We start from the raw sequence: 20,527 nt of genomic DNA, 5'->3' as shown, positions 1-20,527 counted from the left end.
GGACCTGGGAAGAAGCTGCGGCGGTGCCCCGAACAGCGCGGAAGAGGTGATGTGTACTTTTTTTTTTTTCTCCTTTAGTTACAGCCTATTTTCGGGGTAGGGCTTATATTTCAAGCCCCCTAAAAAATCCTCGCACGTAATGCTACAAAATCGCGGTATTGCTGCGAGAAAAATCGCTGCGAAATCACACAGTGCAGCGATGCGATATCGCTGCGATTTTCTCACAGTGAATGCGGGGTCGCCCATGTGAAGGAGGCCTTAAAGTTGCAAAAAAAATTGTCCTACTGTCTTTTTTGCAGATGTGGAAAAACCATGGCATACAGAGAGGGAAAATGGACACAGCGCTGCAGCCGTATAAAAAAAAAAAATTTTAAATCAATTTTTGTCACTATAACACTGACTTTTCACGCAACAGAGCTCTCTTCGCTAGCTGCTAATTGCCCTCATTAACGGTCCGGCTCCTCTGGATTCTCCAGGTCTCACCAAGCTTTCCATATTTTTATTAACAAGTATATATTTGTTTTAGCGTCTCGGTATACAGACACACTGCTCAGCAAAGTTTTTAAGGAAGCACTGAACACGTCAGATCTCGGACTAAAGATCCTAGATGAAAATATTTCCCAAGATAAATTGTGCAATTAATGGAGACCTAAATGATGCATCAACAGTCCGTGGAAACCAAAATCATCAACCAACTACGGGCTGGATTCCAAATCACCCAGAAAACCAACTGCCTCAGTCGCGCTATGTTCCCATGCCCTCCTGACAATATCCGGGCGTGATCCGGATGAGACAGTGGGTGGTGCCCCGGTGAGCTCCTGGACAGCTTGTGGTGCTGCTGGGGAGCATCAGATGCACCGATACAGAATGCACCAGAGGTTGTCAACTGGATTCAGGTCTGTGGAATATGAGGGACACTCAATATCATCAACGCCTTCATCATCCAGGAACTGTGTACATACTGATCACATGAGGCCGGGTATTATCCTGCATCAGGAGGAACCCAGGGGCCACTGTACCAGTGCAAGGTATGACAATGGCTCTGAAGATTTCATCCCAGTACCCAACAGCAGGCAGTATACTATTGGCCATCATATGGAATTTTGTTAAGCCCTCTTAGAATACGCCTCCCCCAGACCATCACTGACCCACCTCGTCATCCTGAATGATGTTGCAGGCAGCATAACATTCACCACAACGTCTTCAAACTCTTTCACACCCATCACAAGCTCAGCATGAACCAGCGCTCATTTGTAAAAAGACCAGTACACCTGCCAATTCTGGTGTCCTCTGGCAAATGCCAAAGAAACTTCACAGTGCTGTGAGTACAGGTCCCACTACAGGATGGCCGGCTCTCATGGGGTCCGTTTTGTCTGTCCGGCTCAATCAGGAAGGATAAAAGGAGTGAATAAAATTCTGTGGCTACCACCTGCAAAACCATTCCCTTTGGAGGATTGTGTCGCCTCTCCATGTCACATGTTGTCACTTTCATTTGCACCAAAGCAGGGGAAATCGATTCGCAGTGGTGTATGTTCTCCCAACTGTACAGATTAATATCCCTGCAGTTTAAGTGGCTTACACTGTAATGCATAAGTGTTTCCCTAATGAGTAGTATACACACACACACACACATATATATATATATATATACACATACACACACACACATATACACACACGCTGTAACTTTAAAGCCACATCTGATGCGTTCTATTTGCAACTTTGAGGTATGTCAGTCATAATAAGGCCATTAAACGAGCACAAAATAAAACTGAATGTCAATAAGATAAAACATGACAGGTTTTCTTAGCACTCATTAAAAGCTGCCAGAAGAGGGCACTCTAGAGTCGAACACTGAGGATTCTATGAAGGCATATTACACCAAACATTGAAAAGACAGAAAGAAAACTCCATCTTGATAGAAAACCCACGCGAGCAATACTAAAGACAAAACAAATGTGATTGAGGACACCATAGAAAGAAGGGTCTTGGAATTCAGGTCAGAGATCACAACAAAATCCACCTTCTACTTGGTTACATCTTGCCTGCAGTCAAAGTGTGACTAATGGGTCATTTCACTACACCAACATCCAGGAGGCTCATTTCAGGTCATGCAGCCTGGAAAAGCCACATGAGCTCACCACTTGGCTCATACAGTCGCTCACACACTGGGATGACAATTCTGCATTGCCTATGCTGTGCACAGGAACAGATAATAGAAGGTAGGGTCAATAGACAGCAAGCCTTATCATATATTCTAAGTCTCCCCGGAACTATAAAGGGGCATTGAGAGAGCATACTACCCACTCAAGACACGAAAACCTCACTCCATTCATATCAAGGGTTTCTTCTACAGCCTGCTGCGAACTAACATGCCGGGCTCTTCACAAGATCTGATCTCGTCTCCTTTCATCCAATGAAGAACTTGTCTATAGAGAAGATCTCTTTGAAGAAAGCACACCATACAAGGTCTATAGATAAATCCAAAAGAAATTGAAAGTACATTTATCATTAGAGATCTATCGCCATACAATGTGATGGTAACATCACAAGTAGCTTTCCTGAGACCCCGGTACATCCAAGCAACATATCTTCCTGAATCTGACTGTTCACTCTGTAGGTTTGCCAAACAAACCAGTCAAGTATATAGTTAGTGCCAGCAGCAGCCAAACTAGGTGGTATAGTACATTATAATGTACATACTCACAATATACATCCCTATTGATACAAGTCTCAGTATTATATATGCATACATACTGATCAGCTGTAACATTAAAAACTACTGACCCGTGACTAACAATCGTCTTACGACAACAGTACATGTCAAGCGGTGGGACATATGAGGCAAGTAGGTAGTGAACAGTTATGAGGAAGGAGCCGAGTGACTTTGACAAGGGCCAAACTGATGGCTAGACCAGGGTTTCCCAACTCCAGTACACGTGTGTCTCCCCAGCAGGTCATGATCATGAGGACATCTCAGAGAGAACACTTTACTAGATATCTAGGTCAGAGCATCTCCAAAATGACAGTCCACCAGGATGCACTATGGAAAGAAGGCAATTTGTTGTGATGGGCAATGTCCTGCTGGGAAACCTTGCCTCCTGGCATTCATGTGGATGTTACTTTGAAACCTAGCACCAACATGAACGTTTATGCAGACTAACTATATCCCTTCATAGTAATAGTATTCCCTAATGGCAGTAGCTGCTTCCAGCACAATAGGTGCTGCCACACTACAAGAACATGACCGTTCTCCACATCTCAATCCAATCAAGCATCTGAGAGATGTGTTGGAAGCAGAAGTATGACCAATGGAAGCCCCGCCTCTTAAAGGATCAGCTGATAATGTCTTGGCATGACAGATACCATAGGACGCCTTGAGAAGTCTGGTGAAGTCTATGCCTCAATGTGAAAGAGCTTTATTTTGTGGGTGACATGCGCCCTTGTGAATGAGCCCTAAGGTAGTGTCTGTCTAACTGATTACAGTGATCTGTCTGCTGTATGTATCTGCTCAGTAGTTTAGGAGAAACTTGCATTTTATTACCCTGTTTCCCTGAAAATAAGACATACCCTGAAAATAAGACATAGCATGATTTTCCAGAATTTGAGGATGCAGTAGTAGTACCCAGACAGAACTAGTCCTGTATATTCATGAGCTGCAGCTAGCCACACCCACCCACCTTCCAGCCAATGAGTGGCAGTTCTTACTATACACAGTAATAGGCAGGCAGCAGTCAGTGACTGGAGGGCGGGGTGGGTGTGGCTAGCCTGCAGCTCATGAATACTTCCAAGTAGCTCACTGTGTGCTACTTCTGATGAAATGTCATTTTCTCCAAAATTACTGCACATATGACTGTAATCAGCGAGCCTGTCACTGCCTTGTGCTGCCCTCAGAGAGGGGTGCAACACATGGTGACAGGCTCTGTAAGCCAGAAAACAGACACAAGTGCCTTGCACGGTTTACAAATGTAGATTAAAAACAAAAAAGGTTTGGTACGGTGTTAGCCAGTAGAGCAAGGTGTGATAGTTCTCAGTAAGAGAAAGCACGTAATCTTGTAGCTATGATACCTTTCATGGCTAACATGTTATAGCAAGCTTTCAAAGTTACCTGGGGTTCTTCCTCCAGCAATAGGTCTTTTTGTTCGCCATTAAAAGGTGGTATTTTTATAAGATTACTTGTTTTTTTCGTACTGAGAACAATCACAAGCTTAGATTCTCACACCCTCGTAGACTCCTTTTAATACTAAAAGTATGTTCATACGTAGCGGAAAGGTTCCATGGCAAAATCTGCAGTTACTGCATCCAAAACAGAGGTAAAATATGCACCATTGGTACGGATTTGGACTCGAAATCATCTGCGGATCTGCAGCAGATTTCAGCCTGTTCAACGTTCCGCTCACATTCAGCCGGTACCCACAGCGTAGCACGTGTCTGAATAGCACAATGTAAATCAATTAGCTTTTAGGACTGCGTAATACGCTGCCATCATACGCCCCGGTGTGAGCCTCAGGGCTCATACCCACAGCCCTATGTGTAAAACACCGAAAGTCTCCTGTGGCATTTTACACATTACAGCCCGTACACACTGCCGACAAAGACCGCTTAGTGGCTGCATATGGAACTGCACATGCCCGCGAATTACGCGATCACCGACTTACACAGTATAATATATATAATTTTTTTTTTTTTTTGGAATTTTTTAGATATATATATTTTTTTAATTCCCTGCTCTCTTCAGAGCAGTAATGCGTATGGAAACACTGCCCACACACAATGCATGCAAATAGACAGCGCATCATACGCAGCCCATACAAGGGCTGTGTATATGATACACAGGGAAAATAGAGCATGCTGCGATTTATTGCTCCTTGGCTTTCATTGCCCCTATTCATCGTGTATCATGTGTGGGCGTAATATGCAGTGAAAAAACTGTTGCGGACATGAGCCCTTAAGGGGTGAGATATGTTCAACATCTTTGCATTTACTAGCAATTATATATATCCAATTAACAGGCAGTCATGAACAGGTCTGATATACTCCTATATATGCCCTGTGTACAGAGCAGAAATAAAGCATAACTGGTACAAGTACTCAACTTTCAGTCGTCAAGCGCTTATTACAGTAGTTATGCTTGATCCATTAAATCTCTGCAGTAAAGGTGTCTGTCTGCCTTGGAGAGAGCAATATGCTCACCACACATGAAGCAAGAGTTTCCACAAGAACAGTCCCGCTGACCCCCCACCCCCCTCCCCCCCTTTTGTAGAAATGAAAGGCTTCTACCAAAGTCAGTTCAGACCACTTCAACTAAGTAAAACATGCAAGTTTAAAGTACCATATACAAAATAGAAGCTTATATCCATAGACATGGGTGATAGCATCAAAGTAGTAATAAGATAAAATCGGTCACTTTCCCTGGCACTGCTCAACGCTGGCATAACACTGCCCAGCCCAAACCCACTGCCTGTTCTTGTGTAACCTCACTCCTCTGGGGAGGCCATGTGCCAGCAGAGAACAGGTAGCTGCTGGGGATACGGCCTTCCCACACAGCCGCACCAAGTCCCAGACACCATGAAATGATACAGACACAACTTGTTGCAGAGTTTATTTTCAAAGTGAAAAAAAAAAAAAGTCTGATGTTTTTTTTGTGTGTGAGAATCATTGAAACATATTGTGTAACCATAGCAATCTGTAACTAAGTTTAGACACAAAGAACAGGCTAGGGACTAACTCTCCACCCAAATGTTATTTATCTGAAATGCTTTCCTGAAAGGATATGTATTATCAGCTTTGCTGACCTTGGGGGCTCACGTGATTATCTCTTAACACAGCATGGATGATTCCCTGCTCCTTCTTCCCACAAGAGCACAAAGTACAAATTCAAGAACAGACCCCCACACACAGAGACAAAGAACTGAAGGATCAGCAAACGTGGATGTAAGAGTAGGTGGTTTCCATGTAGATCAGACCGACTAGAAGGCAACTGCCACAATCCTGTTGTCAGGTAGAGCAGAGCTACATTGTGATACAACACATAGCAAACATCACAACTGACAGCATAAGGTATAGGACTTAGCGGAAATATTCATGGCCCGCTATGGAAATATAAAGATCTAGCCATCATTCTCAAGAAAATCAGATCAATATATACAGTCGTGTCACAAAATGTTTGCAGATTGTCCCCTGCTGCCAATATCGAGGACAAGCAGCCAGTGTTCTCTGGTGTCACATCTGCCATCATGTTAAACGACTATTAGGAAATGCCCACAGACCCCTCTAAAGTACCACAGCCCCACATAATTGGGAGGGCGCCCTCAGATGGCAAGAGGCTCCCTGCATACTGTAGTCTGTCTTCACAGTGAAGAAGCCCGGCTATTCTTCTATACACTGCCTGCGCATCTGAGCTGGTCTGGTTTCAATTCAGCCAGCTCTGCATATAATTTATTACTTTGTTATGCCCTTCCCTCCCTTGGGATGTCTGCATTTTTCTGTCACTTCCCCCTCTCCATTCTCATTCCTTTGATCTTTCTCTGTCCTTGACAAAAAAAAAACCCCGAACAAAAGCTTGCCCCTCTCTTGTTCACTCACTTTTCAAGTGGCTGAACATGCATGTGGATATTTACTTCCACATCATTTTAGATCTAGCGGCACATAGCGAACAATGAACACAATATTGTGTACAGGTGGACTTTCCAGGACAGGTGACTGTAGGAATTTGAATGGGTCATGTTTGCGTTTACACCAGCGGAGTGGAATACAATTAACATAATGGCAACAGAGAGGGATGATTCACTGCCAAAGCAGCCAGATAACTAATCTAAAAAGGACTGCTTCCCAGCAAAGGAAAAACAGGTCGACAACTCACCTACCCCATCCATCACTTACCCCCTCTGAAACAAAAACAAATAAAAACTGCAAAAAAAAAAAAAGGGAACAAAAATATATATCTATATCTATCTATCTATCTATCCCGATGTCGTAGAAACATGAATTTTGGCGCAAGCATAGATTATCTCCAAAATAGGAAAAGTAATTGGGTCCCAACTCGATTATTCAATTCTAGCGCAAAAGAATTGGCATCGAAATTTAACGTACATAATCTAAATCTCTCAGTTCCCAATGTCATAAAAACTTCAAATTTGGCACGGGCATTGATTATGTCATAAATAGGAAAAGCTAATGGATCCCAACATGATTATTCAATTCTATGTGCAAAAGAATTAGCGTCCAAATTTTACTTGCGGAATCTAATTTTCTCACTTTCCGGTGTCATAGAAACGGGAAATTTGGCACGAGCATTGATTATGTCATAAATAGGAAAAGGTCATAGGTCCCAACTCGATTATTCAATTCTAGCGCAAAAGAATTGGCATCGAAATTTTACGTGCGGAATGTAATTTCTTCACTTTCCGGTGTCATAGAAACGGGAAATTTGGCACGAGCATTGATTATGTCATAAATAGGAAAAGCTAATGGGTCCCAACTCGATCATTCAATTCTATGCGCAAAAGAATTAGCATCCAAATTTTACGTACATAATCTAAATCTCTCACTTCCCAATGTCATAGAAACATGAAATTTGGCACAAGCATTGATTGTGTCATAAATATGAAAAGTTAATGGGTCCCAACTCGATTATTCAATTCTAAGCGCAAAAGAATTAGTGTCCAAATTTTATGTATGTAATCTAATTCTCTCACTTCCTGATGTCATTTTATATAAAGGAAGCGTCGCATGGTTACCTCCACGTGGTGTTTTCCGGGTAACGCAGAGAACTATGCAAAATGGTGAACATATCTTTTTCCTCAGTATCTCTAAAGTAACCACGACTTCATAAGATTTTCCATGTGAACACCACATAAACACCAGTACCAAATTAACTCGGGCGAAGCCGGGTATATCAGCTAGTTCTATATATAATGATAATACAAAATCCGATATTCTAGAAAGTTTGATAATATGGCGCTTTTTCCTTAGCACACAGGATACAGGGGAGTGGAGACACCTTGTCAGGAATTGATTCATTCCTGTTTGGATCAAATAAGCAGCATTAAAAACTGCATGTGCTATTCTAGCCTTGGGCTTCTTTCTCGCTTTTTTTTTTGTGGCACTTTTTTTTTTTTTTAAACATATAAAAGATACCGTGAATTATTTTTTACCTTATTCCTATGGGGAACTGTATGAAAAACTATTGAAAAAAAATTATACTTCTTCAGCCTGCTGGAAGTGAGGAAAACAATTTTTGTATTTAAAAAATCTCTCTAAAGTGCTGGCCACTAGGGGTCTCCCTTCCTGCATGATGTCAAAACTGGTTGTTTTCTGGAACACTAACCACTGATTCCGAACACTTATTTTTCCCTCGTTTTTAAGTGGTAATGCCATCCGAAAAATACATGCAATAAAAGAAAAAGAAAAAAAACGGGATATTATAAAAACGCTTTCTGAACATTTTGCTAACTATTTTCTTGATATTTTTTTTTTTACAAGTATGTTTGAAATATTCCTGATCACACTGGCCACTAGGAAAGCCAAGCATAGCACTGACGTTTTCTGCAAAGTTGAGAGAATGTGAAAAGCGTGGATGTAACCGCTCAGTGATGCTGCTGGAGGCCATAGTATACATACAGATAGCGCTCTAAGCATCTCTCTTCCGGGGAGGAGACTGCGCCCCATCACTTCCTGGAAATTGTAATAATCTATGACATTTTTATGTCACTCATGCAACTGCCAAAAGCACGAAAACCCTGTGTGCTGTCTATATAGATAGTGCAGGAAAGAAGTGTACAGGCAATATCAACACCCTCCAGGGAAGTAAAAGAAAAATAGATGTATTATTTAACTTCTCTGTACTATCTATAGACGGCACAGCAGAGTTTGTGTGCTTTTTGGCGGCTGCAGTGGAATGGAAAATGATTGACATAAAGAGGTCATAGAAAATTACAGTCTCTAGGAAGTAATGGAGCACAGTCTCCTCCCCTGGAGAAGAGATGAAAAGCTTTATCTGTGTGTATAATGTGGTTATCCTGCCTTATCCAGGCCTCAAATACAACTTGTAGATCCCCTTTAGCAGCCATTACCTCTACAAAACATCCTGTTGCTACAAATCAGGTTAGCACAAAGTTGAGAAGGAATTTTGGACCATATCTCCCAACAAGTGATTCAGTATTTCATCAATTATTTCTAGGATGCCTTGAAAACATAGCCCTTCAGGTCATGCCATTGCATCTCCAGAGGGTTAAAGTCAAGACCAAATCTTTTTCATCCATTTAGTTGGTTTAGGTGTGTGTTTTAGGCCTCTTTCACACAGGCTACAAAATCTCGCTACCACACACATGTATGTAAAGCCCATGGGATCCAATGGGTTCTTCCAAGCTACAAAACATCTCATTTGCAAGAACCCATTGGAAACCATGAGCTTCACGTACGTGCGTTTTGTAGAGATCATTTTGTAGGGAGATTTTGTAGCCCATGTGAAAGAGGCTTCAGGCTGCGTTCACACGGGGCGGAATTTCCGTGCAGACTTTCTGCACAGAAATTCTGCCAGCAAATTTTATCTCAGGATAAAGCAGCAAAGTGGCCGTGATTTGCAAAAATCTTGTCCACACGCTGCGAAGAAGCAGTTACGGCCAAGCCGCGATGTAACTGACATGCTGCGTGGAATTCAAAGCCGCGGCATGTCAATTTCATCACTGTCTCCACTGCAGACATCTCTCCTTGTTATAGGGAGAGATAGCTGCAGCAGAATGCAGGCATCGAAACCGCTTTAAAACCCGCGCCATTTTGAAGCTGCATTTCTGCCGCGGAAATCTCTTATTTCCGTGCAGTCCTGCTAAAGTCATTCCGCAGGATTTACACCCTGCGTGACCGCAGCCTTAGGCCTCATGTCCACGGGGAAAATCAGATCCGCTGCAGATTCTCCATGTAGAATCTGCAGCGGGTCCCTCCTGCCCCGCGGACATGAGTGCTTAAAATAGGAATTTAAAAGCATTTACCTTTCCGTAGCGGGCGGCGAAGCTCTGCTGTTCCTCACGGCCGGATCTTCATTTTCGGCCGGCGGATGAATTCCTGACGCCGGTGGCACGTCGCCGGCACGTCGTCGACGTGCCGCGCGCATGCGCCGGGCACATCCGCCGAGCCGAAGCAAGGGAGATGCGGCCGTGAGGAAGAGCAGAGCTTCAGCGCCCGCTCCGGGTGAGTAATTCTTTTAAATTCCTATTTTTGGTCTCCCGCGGATCCGGACGGCTTCCATAGGCTTCAATAGAAGCCCGCGGGAGCCGACCCCGCGGGAGACCCGCATGAAAATGGAGCATGGTCCAGATTTTTTCATGCTCCATTTTTTTTTAAATCTCTTTTATTGACGATCCGCGGGTATTTATCTACCCGCGGGTGGTCAATGCATCCCTATGGGGTGCGGATCCGCGCGCGGGAGATCCGCTGCGGATTTTAAATCACATTTTGCCCGTGGACATGAGCCCTTAGGCTGCAACCACATGAGCAACACGATTTCGATGCGAGGCAATAAGGCAACTATGTCGCTACAGAGTTGCATGTGGTGCTACAAAGTCAAACAGCTTTTTAGTAAAAAAAAAAATCATGCACCATTTCAAATTTTTTGTTAGGTGAATCAGTCCGCACCTTTATTAGGGCAGCCACAGGCACACCAATTACACCCCACAGCTACTGACTGATAGTTATCTATCTACTGCTGGTAGAGAAACAGCTGTCAATCAGCGGCTGGAGGGTGGTGTGGGTGAAGATGGCCTGTAGCTCCTAAAATATCGAGGACTACTTTGTATCTGCTTATTTAGCACTGCACTCCAAGCATGCTCAGAGTGTGAAAAACATGCTCTGCCTGTCATTCATTGCCTGGAGCATGTATTTAGCACATGCTTTGGGCATTCCCTGGGCACACTCGGCTGAGTACGCTCGGAGTGCGTTTGCTGTGCTCCATCCAAAAGCAGGGTGTAAGGCAAATCACAAATATGGTAAACCCCAGTGCACAAGCTGTGGTCCAATTTATCCACAACGGACAGCTGTACAGCAGTGAAATGGATGCAGAAACTGCAAAGATATAGCAGCCAAGTAAATATAAAGCCATTTCTCTGTCTGATTACTTAGAAGCATGTAGAAGTTAGGTTAAGGTCCAATGTCCACGGGCAGATCTGATTTGCGGAATCCGCACGCAAGAGCCACAAAGAAAGCTGCCCATAGGAATACATGTGCGTTTGCATTAAAGCATGTGAATTTTTTTTGCGAACCTTTCGGTCCAGAAAACAAATCACAGCATGCTCCATTTTGCTGTGGATCCTGCATAAACAGCTTCCATTGAAGTCAATGGAAGCAGTTCGATTCACGGGCCACCTGCAGCTGACACTGCAGATACTGTGGGAAAGCAGGAGTAAAAAAAAAAAAAAAAAAAGTGCTGCGTGCTGGCCAGCGCTTCCGCGTGCATCTGTAGTGAAAAAGAAAGACGATCCGGACGGGATGCAGGAGAACCGCACCGTATCTGGACAGGCAATTAAGTCTCCTCAGCTGCAGGTAGGGTGGGATTCTGCTGCGGGCTTCCGCATGTGAAATCCGACCCACCCATGGACATGAGGCCGTAGCCTCGGTAATATGTTTAATGTGGTTGCGTCACTTAAACAGTGAACTAGAGATCTTTACGCTAGGGCTAGGCAGTCTAAAGATTATTATGGTTCAGCGGTCACTGTTATGAATCTGGCATGTTTAAAGACCGTCCCGTCTAAGAGTACCTTTGCATGGGACAACTGTTGGGAGCATACGCGCTTGACAGATGTTCCACAAGCTACCGCCCATCTTTGCTGTGCTTTACACAAAAGCGATAGTCGTTCAAGTGAAGGGTGAGCAATTTCTCGCTCAGTGCCCCGTCTGCATCGAGAATTCGGGCAATAACTTAAGGTACCTTTTATGCGGGGCGGTTGTCTAATCACTAAACAGTATTAGAAAATCAGCCGCCGTACGTGTTCCTTACATACATTTCTTACTGCATGTGTTGCAGCATGAGCACTGTGCACTGCAGCTGGTCACATGACTCACTTGATGACATCACAGGTGGTTGTGGAGGCCACAAGAGTAACCCGAGTGCGCAATGATGAATATGCCTTATGTGCTGCTACTACTGATAACATGTACCTTTCTGAAAACCTACTTCAGATACAAGAGACAGTGTTGCAATCAGCGCCCATCACTGCCTTATGTTGTCCTTAGAAAGCGCAGCAGAAATGTGACAGATTCCACAGAAGGAAAAATTGTGAATAAAAAAAATTACTTGTCGTTCTACCAACACGGGGAGCGGCACCAGCGCACGTCTTTGTTACAGTCTGTCTGCACACTAAACCTAGCCAGAAACCCTGCTCGTTAACCATTGAAAACCTCAAAAAGTAGACATCCGGATGTGTGGTGCAAGTGGCCCCCGGCACCCGCTGTGCATGTGTCAATGATTGGAGAACAGAAAGAAAACCCCTAAAAAGGTATAACTTAGAAGCCACTGCCATCTCTGAAGGGACAGAAACGTAACCTAGCCCCCCCCCCCCCCCCCCAGGCCTCCCTGAATGATACTTGGAAGCCCCTCACTATCACTTCTCCTGTAATGACAGGCGCAGAAGGCCATTTCATGCTACTTTATTACACCGCTGTTTCAGAAAAGCGTTGCTTGTACAATTAGCCTCTTCCTATAGAGTTTTGTGGGCCATGTCCCACATTTTTAGGGTTTCTCTTCACCAATCTGCACACATGGCCCTTTGTAAATAACCCGCACTGTGAGCACCCATGGGTGTACACAGTAAACTAGTTACCAGTTCAGATCTTCCTTCATTGCCCAACCTCTTATACTGTGATGATATTCATGTGATCAGCGGTGAGAAATAACAGTGCTGCCATGATGAAGCAAAAAGTGACAAGTAGGAGGATTCTTTTAACCCCTTCCTGCCTGGGGCCGTATTCACACAGGTGATCTAACGGACAGCACACTGGCTCATTACAGTCAATCGAGCAATGTAGCATTTTATTTAATTATATACACAAACTGATGGCTAATAAATAATAATTTAATTGAAATACAACCTATTCCGATTCACCACTCATTCAAATCAATGGCTGCGCAGAAAAACAGAGCACACAGATGACAGCCGTTCGCACTCCACTTTTCAAAAACCATTGCTGCTCCTTCCATTTTTCTGTATTTAAGGCAAAAAAAAAGGATGATACAGAAGTAAAAAAGTGGAAACGCTCAATACTTATGGATGCAACACGGACTCGCACATGGATTAAAATTGGGCTGTTTTTCCACAGACCAAAATTGGACATGGTCGTCTAAGCCTGTGGTCTTTGGGTCGCCCCAATGGCATCCTACTTCTGCCAATGAGTTACCCTGCCGGTCTGTGTTCCCTCTGACTTGTAAGTGCTGCAAAATATGTTGGCGCTATTAGGAATAGCTGGCACGAGCCATCTTGTGATCAGTAACTTGGTACCACGCGATAGCCACGTCAGTGCCAACCTCTTTTCTGGGCTCACACGGCAGTATGGTAAGACGCTGCATATACAGCGCAGCATTTTATATGTGGAGCTGCGTATCACTGCATGTGACAGCGTATCTCACGCACGCTGCTCTACACTGGCTTCCTGGTGGGTTTTTTTTTTTTTAAACTTTCCTTTTATTGTCTGTTAGCAACACCGTGTAAAAACACGGCACATAGGTAACGTAACTGTGCATGTACAGTGTTTTTGTATGCACCCATAGAAAACAATAGGGCTCTAGCGGACGTAATACGCTGTAAACATGCTTTCTTTTTACGCGCGTATTATACACAATGAATGGATCAATGAAAGTAATTACGCGCGCCTACATTGCATGTGTAGTATGCAATTAAATTATGCTTGTGTGAGATCGGCCTAATCGTTCTATTGCAACATACTACAGAAGGGCGTTTTTTTAATACACACAAAATGACAGTTGAAGCCAAAAATTAACAGATTCTATGGGGGGGGGGGGGGGGGACAAGCCCTCAGTTACATAGGTAGAGAAAATAAAGTTAGAGCTCTCAGAATGCAATGATGCAATAAACATAATTGTGTCTGAACCAGTCAAATATGTTGCATTCTCAGGCTATTCGAATAGCCACGCAGTTTATATTAAAAGACACTACATTTGAGAGTCAATGGCCATTATTAGGTGCCACTACAAAAATGCTAGCGGTCACTACCAATGCCTGGGATTTACATGGCTGAAATTGCAAGTTAAGATTCAGCCTGGCAATTAATGGTAAATTGGGAGCATTAGTGTCCTAGGAACAATATCCACTAATTAGATAACTGAGCAGCACTTATCAGCCCTATGACATTGTCTTGTTAGATGCCCCCATTGCTGTACATGTGCTGGGATCTTCTGCAGAGAACTGATTGACAGGGACGGGTCCTCCTCTACCGCCTTTGTATGTAGTCCTGGTAAGGACTTCTGGGTAGCTTCAGCTACACATCTACTGGCTGCTGCAATATGAAGATACTCTCTGTAAAATGTATTCTTTACTTCATTAGCCAGATGAAATTGGAACATTTTTTACCCCATTTTTGAAAGAAATGATGTTCCTGAGTATAATAGAAAGACCTTTCCATCTACTAATTTTGGAACCTGACCACTTGGGAATTGCTGAAGAAGCACACTGTTCCACATCAAAAACACACATTTACATTGCTAATTAGCTACACCCACTTTTCAGATTCTTCGCCTCAGGGGTATCATACTGTGATTACATTTATTATACTTTGATGTCCCCGTTTGTTGCTGGGAACACTGTAAATGTAAAAATAAGCGAGGAGGAGCACCTGACTGCCACAGGTCTTCCCATGTAGGACCATTAAAAAAAAATACAATTTATATACATTAATATATATAATACATATATTAAATATATATTTTACACATTCACTGTATTATTGAGTATTGTATCATGGAATATTATATATATGGCATACGATACAATACTCACAATTAATACAGTAAATTCCATTAATCTGTCATATCAGCCTCAATACTGCAGAATAATGTAGTTCTGCTGATTCCAGTCTTGTGAAACTCCAGAAATAGGTCAAAATAATGCAACATATAACTAGGACTTTTCCCTCAGGTCCTGTCCATAGTGGATTTCATAAGGAATCCATGCATCAAATCCCCATCCAAGATTGTGTCAATCATCTTAAAAGGAAATCTATACAGCACGGACTTGAAATCTGAGGGAATCCACACCATAGTTTATACACAAAAGAACTGATATACCAATTCTTGATGCCGTTTCGAAGCGAAAGCTTCATCATATGGCCACACATAAATTCCCTATTTATTGTCATTGTACTGTCATTACAAGATAGCTCAAAAAGCACATCGCTGTAGAGAAATAAGGACCCTCCATTGAAGAATAGTTTACTCCTCCACTCATTAAATGCCATATAAGGCTGAACTGTAACCAGTAGATTGTGCTGGACACTTCTGGACTTACGGTAATCTGAAGCTCCTCTAGCAGTCAGATATAGATGTTCCAAAATAGCCAACAGGGGTTTTACTAAATTTGGCAAACTAACAGGACAAAGATCCATGTATTGCCACACTGCAGGTCTGTTCCGTGGAGCACAGGTAAGTGTATACAATTATACATATGGAAGGTTTGAAAATTCCATAAGTATCCACTCTCAACCATTGCCATGGTGCGAGTCAATATATTATTCTATATTCCCCCCCCCCCCCCCCCCCCCCGCCAAAAGGGACTTATTCTATAGACTTCAGAAAACCATTATTGACTTGTGACTTATATGCATTAGGTCAAAATGTAATACAACCAGCACCGGTGTTAGAGCAATACCCCTTTGGAAACAAATTCAATGTTCCTTATTATGTCCTAGAAAGGTTGTATATTATCAGATCTGAACCAGTTACGTGATGCATTCTCAACTTTTTAGTGCCGCATGTCCAACAATCGGAGGGTAGTTTTTATCAATTCCATGTAGTAATCCAGGCATTTTACATCAGAGTGATACTACAAGGATCATTTTAAACCATTTGCCACAGGTTTAGTGTGAAGTTATGCCATGTGCAATCAAGTGTGATCATGGCGTCAATGGGCAAAAATGTTTAAAAAAAAAAAAAAAAAAAAAACACACCGTAGATCAACGAGAATCAGAACGTTGTGAGCGAATGAAGTGCAAGATGGAACCAACACACGTTGTCTTTTTTAGGCATTCTTGCTTGGCTTGTTCAGCTGTCTCCCCACCCACTCCTCATAAATTCCAACCTATTTCTGTCACTTTCCCGATATGAAGACATTGGCAATCACTTAACACATGCTGCCATAGGAAGCCCTTAACATGCCTACTACTACTACGCATGTAGACATTTACATCAAGCCATAAAAATGTATCTTTTATTCAGGCTTTGAGCTCACATTTTCGGATTCTGGAAAAACAATCAAGTCAGAAATTTTTTGGGAGATGTAGAATTTGTACCTATATTCTGCAAATTAAGAAAAATCTTTCCTTGAAATGGACGCGCCAGACTCAGTACAGTTTTTCCCAGGGAGAAGTGTGAGATTTGAAATCTCTAATATCTAGAGGATTAATTTAGAAACTGTTGCTACTTGCTTATCCACACACACACACACACACACACACACACACACACACACACACACACACACACACACACACACACACACACACTTCAGTGTTACGAAAAAAATATCCATGACTTGGCTAGTGTTCATGGAATGTTTTTAAAACGTGTTTTTTCTTCTAGTTTGTTTAGTCCCATAGAGCAGCCAATGGGAAATAGGTGAGAAAAAAAATACCATACCCAAGGCATTCTGCATACTAGAGGAAACCAAGCCACAAAGGCCACTAACTTTAGGCCGCCTGCAGACGAGCGGGTCGGATCCGGCAGCGAGAATTCTCGCCGCGGGACCCGACCCGAGCGCCTGCAGGGACGAGCGCGTACTCACCCGCGCCCGGCGTCCCCGCACAAAAATAGGACATGCCGCGGTTTGTTTGCCGCGCGAGGTTTCGCGCGGCCAAACCGCGGCCGTCTGCATAGGAGTGCGTATTGTAATGCACTCCTATGCAGGCTTTGAGCGGCGGAAGAAAAAAAAAAAGCCAACAAAGTTACCTGCAAGGAATAACTCCGCTCATGCAATGCTCAGGTTCGGACCGAGAGCAGAGAAGCCACTTTTAACTATTGCTGTATTACAGTTCTCGGGGGCAAGTCCACAGGTATTTAATGCACATTTTTGCGGTTTTATGTTTAGTTCACTGCTGCAAAAGTAGAACAGGCACACAGAGTCATATTTGACACAGGTCTGAGCTATAATAGAAATGAAGCCTCAGGAGCAACTGACACCCATAGAAATCAATGTTTACTGAGTTAAATGGATTCTATGTAATTATTCTTTTCACACCACTGAAATAGACATTTCCCTACAATGCATGCAATCCCAGAAGAGCAAGAAGGGCAGGGTGGAGGGTGTACCAATCTTTGAATCCCTATGGAATATGAATCAATTGTCCTGTTGCTCCTGAGGGAAGGAACCCATGTTGGATGACAAGAGCAAAAGTCCGCAAAATTACTTTGTTATTTGTTAGTTTTTTTTAACTACTGCATTTAATGATAAGAAATAACTTGAAACCATTAAGAAGTCAGTCATGGGATAACCTTATATATCATGGTACCCACAGCAAAGAAAAAAATGCAGTTGTTGTAACTTTAAGAAACCACTCAAAAAAAAAAGAAGACCACAAGACTTTACAAGATCTCATTCATACCAAAGTTACATGTGGTCACTGTCGTTTTCCCACAGCGAGAAGATGCTTTAGAAAACTAGAACAGGTCTCACAAGGAGTGGGGACCATCTTCGGTCTGCAATACTGACTCATGAGTGTTATCACTGCAACCGATACACACCGCTCAAAAGAAAGTTAAGGGAGCGCTGAGCTCACATCAGATCTGAAACAAAGGTTTACAATGAAAATACCAAGAAAATGTGTAAATGCATAGAGAACAAAAACGGCGTATCCAGTGTCAGCGGAAGCTGAAATCACCCACCAACTGAGGACTGAATTCCAAGTTGTCCACAAAATCAATGTGCGTGAATTTCATTCACAGCAACTCAATGTGCCTCAGTTGTGTGTGTGGCCCTCAGGCGCTTGTATGCACTCTTGACAACATCTGGGCATGCTCCTCAGGAGGTGGCTAATGGGTCTCCTGTGGGGGGTAATCTGCTTCCAGACCTCACGGCGTCAGAAAGCTGGTGGAGAGTCTGTGGCACCAGACGCCCTCGTACAGATTTTTGCAGAGGTTCTCAATTGGACTCATGTTTGGGGAACGTGAGAAGCAATCAATGCCTTGGTCATCCAGAAACTGCGTACACCCTGCCATGTGGCCGGGCATTGTCCTGCACCAGAAGGAACCCCAGGGCCTACTGCACCAGTGTCCGGTCTTACAACAGCTCTGAGGATTTCATCCCAGTACCAACAGCAGTCCAGGTACTGTCAGCTATGACATGAAGGTCTGTGAAACCCTCTAAAGATATGCCTCCCCAGGCCATCACTGACCCCATCCTGGATGATGCTGAAGGCAGCATAACATTCACCAGTCTCCAGTCATTTTCACATCTGTCAAGTACTCCGTGTGAACCTGCTACCAACTGTGAAGAGAATGGGACGACAATGGCTGACCTGCCAATTCTGGGGTTCTCTGCAAATTCCAATTGAACTGCACGGTGCTGGACTGCGAGTACAGGTCCCACTATAGGATGTCAGACATAATATCCTCATGGCCTCTGTTTCTGACAGTTGGGTCATTCTGTAGGGCTCTGGCTGTGCTCCTCCAGTTCCCTCTCACGCAAAGGAGCAGATGCTAGTCCTTATGCTGGGTTGTTGCCCTATCCAGCTCTCCTTGTGCATGGCCCGTGTCTTGGTACCCACGCCATGCTCCTGGGAATGTGCAGGGAGAAACCGCAAGCCACCTTGTGATGGTACGTGTGGATGTGCCATGCTGCAGGAGCAGGACTACCTAGAGAAGAATCAGCCAGGAAGGACAAGGAGAGTGTGTCTGTGGTGACCACGTGCAAAACCATCCCTTTTTGGGGGGTTGTCCAGCCATTTCCTTTCCATCGCATCTGTTGCTCTTTTGTTTGCACCAAAGCAGGTGACAGTGATCGACAATTGTTCTGCTTCCTAACTGGACAGAGCGATATCCCTAAAGTGGAAGTGACTTGGTGTTACACTGTTCTACTTACATGCCCTTAAGCTGCTCTCATCTAGCGGGCGCTGTCCGGGTCCCTGACGCTGCTTTCCGGAGCTCCAGGCACTTTTCATCACTGAAGGAGCAACTTCTGATTTGAAGACCCCGCCTCCAGTAAGGGATTGCTCTGATTGATTCATCAAGTGCTGGCTCAGCCAATCAGAGCAATCTCTTGCTGGATGTGGGGTCTTCAAACCCCGTCACTAGCAAAAGGTGCTCTGTCGGCGATGACAAGTCCCAGAAGCCTGCCCGCAGCTCCAGAAAGCAGCGGCAGGGACCTGGACAATGCCAGCTGAGTATTTTTCTTTTTTTTTTCCAGCTGTGCTGAAAACGCAGCCAAAACGTTGTAAAAAATGCATGTCAACACTACTGAAACCGCAGTAAACGCAGCACGCTTTTTACTGCGGTTAGCATGGTATTTCAAACACTGCGCTAATTGCGGTATAACGCCTCAATTGATTTCAATGGGGCCTCACAGACAGGTGCTCGAACATGGTGTTTCTAACAGCACGATTTTCGAGCGCTGTCTGTTCTACTTTTGTGCGTTTTTTTTTATGCTTAACGCACCTCCTCACCCATCACAATGACGGGGTGCATTAAAAAAAAAAATGCTGTACAGTGCGTTGAAAAATGCTGCGATTTGAGTATAGAGTTATTGCCAACGCAAGTGTGAGAACAGCCTAAATTCTTTGTGAGCAGAGTATTTTATAAACTAACCCTCTCTAAGCATTGCTTCTAAATGAGACTATTCAGCGCTCATGCCCACGGCTGTCACAGATTTCTGCCGCGGTAAACAAAACGTGCCCGCTAGCAATCGTGGAAAAGCGTGTTTTTCCACGGTCTCTATTTTAATGGAGACCTCCCGTGGCATAAATCCCCAGGAAATAGAACATGCCGTGATTTATTTTCCGCAGCGGAAAACTGCAGTAAAATTCCGTGTCTCTGCATTGGCAGGTTAGGATCAATAGAACCTAATTGCCATGGAATTCCGCCATGGGAACCACAGTAAAAATCAGTTAATGGGCATTAGCCCTTAGGGGCATTCACATCAGGGCTTCCATTGTGGCCCACGGTATTCAGGTTGCCCCCTTGCCGAAAACCCAGGCATAAAAAATGCTATTTGAATGCCCCCTAAAAAATAAAGCATGTTCTTCATAACCATTACATCTCATGGCTAGCTACCATTCACTTGTAACAAGTAATGAGGTATATGCTAAACGATAGAGATAT

At 43.7% G+C, this 20,527-nt stretch overlaps 1 protein-coding gene across 1 annotated transcript in view; it reads right to left on the bottom strand.

Annotated features, from left to right (window-relative positions):
* The window catches only part of MED13L (mediator complex subunit 13L), a 131,078-nt gene that overhangs the window by 62,913 nt on the left and 47,638 nt on the right, over nt 1–20,527 (bottom strand). The window lies entirely within an intron of this gene.

The sequence above is a fragment of the Eleutherodactylus coqui genome, chromosome 5 (assembly GCF_035609145.1).
Source record: "Eleutherodactylus coqui strain aEleCoq1 chromosome 5, aEleCoq1.hap1, whole genome shotgun sequence".
Classification (NCBI taxonomy): Eukaryota; Metazoa; Chordata; class Amphibia; order Anura; family Eleutherodactylidae; genus Eleutherodactylus; species Eleutherodactylus coqui.
The sequence above is the reverse complement of the archived record's forward strand: the minus strand, read 5'-3'. Positions and strand labels throughout refer to the sequence as shown.